Source organism: Octopus bimaculoides, chromosome 14 (genome assembly GCF_001194135.2).
Source record: "Octopus bimaculoides isolate UCB-OBI-ISO-001 chromosome 14, ASM119413v2, whole genome shotgun sequence".
Taxonomy (NCBI): domain Eukaryota; kingdom Metazoa; phylum Mollusca; class Cephalopoda; order Octopoda; family Octopodidae; genus Octopus; species Octopus bimaculoides.
The window spans coordinates 44,533,181-44,534,257 of NC_068994.1; the positions used below are offsets into that span (position 1 = coordinate 44,533,181).

Consider the following 1,077-nt stretch of genomic DNA (forward strand, 5'->3'; position numbering starts at 1 on the left):
ATATATATATATATATATATATATATATATATATATATACATATGTATGTGTATATATCTATATTTATATATACATATATATATATACATACACACATGCGTGTTTGTGTGTGTGTGTGTGTGTATCATTGGTTATCTTAATCCGAAGATTAAGTAAACCTACCAAATATTAATGAATTCAATACATGGAATGTAGAGTGATTTATGATTATTTTTATCATCATCATCACCATCCCCATCATCATCATCATCATTTTTCTTTCGTATGAATTTTAGTTCTTGTTTTTAATAAAGAATTTTTCAAAAAATCCTCACCTTCCATCTCTTTCCCTCTTTCTCTATCTCTCTATACATCTCTCTCTCGCCTTCCCACTTTCTCTCTCTTTCTCTCTATCTCTGCCTCCATCTTCCTCTATCTTTCTCTGTGTGTGTTCTGTGTGTGTACACACAGACAGACAGGTTCATAGGAATGGATAGATTTATATATAAATACATAACATGTATACATACAATATACGTTTGAATATGTATCCATAATATGTGTGTGTGTGTGTGTGTGTGTCTGTATTTGTGTATATGCATGAATATGTGTGTGTGTCTGTGCAGAAGTATTTTTTTAATACGTACATGAAACACTATACAAACACTTATACACATCCGTACACATTCACACATACATGCATATGTATGAGAGTGCATGTATGTATGTATGTATGTATAAATATGTGTGTGTGTGTGTGTATTATTCTTTACTCCTTTACTTGTTTCAGTCATTTTGACTGTGGCCATGCTGGAGCACCGCCTTTAGCCAAGCAAATCGACCCCAGGACTTATTTTTTGTAAGCCTAGTACTTATTCTATCTGTCTCTTTTGCCGAACTGCTAAGTTACAGGGATGTAAACACACCAGCATCAGTTGTCAAGCGATGTTGGGGGGACAAACACAGACACACAAACACATACACACATACATATATATATATATATATATATATATATATACATATATACGACAGGCTTCTTTCAGTTTCCGTCTACCAAATCCACTCACAAGGCTTTGGTCGGCCTGAGGCTATAG

At 33.5% G+C, this 1,077-nt stretch overlaps 1 protein-coding gene across 2 annotated transcripts in view; it reads right to left on the bottom strand.

Annotated features, from left to right (window-relative positions):
• LOC106872896 (protocadherin beta-4) overlaps positions 1 to 1,077 on the bottom strand; it is a 99,445-nt gene that overhangs the window by 65,673 nt on the left and 32,695 nt on the right. The window lies entirely within an intron of this gene.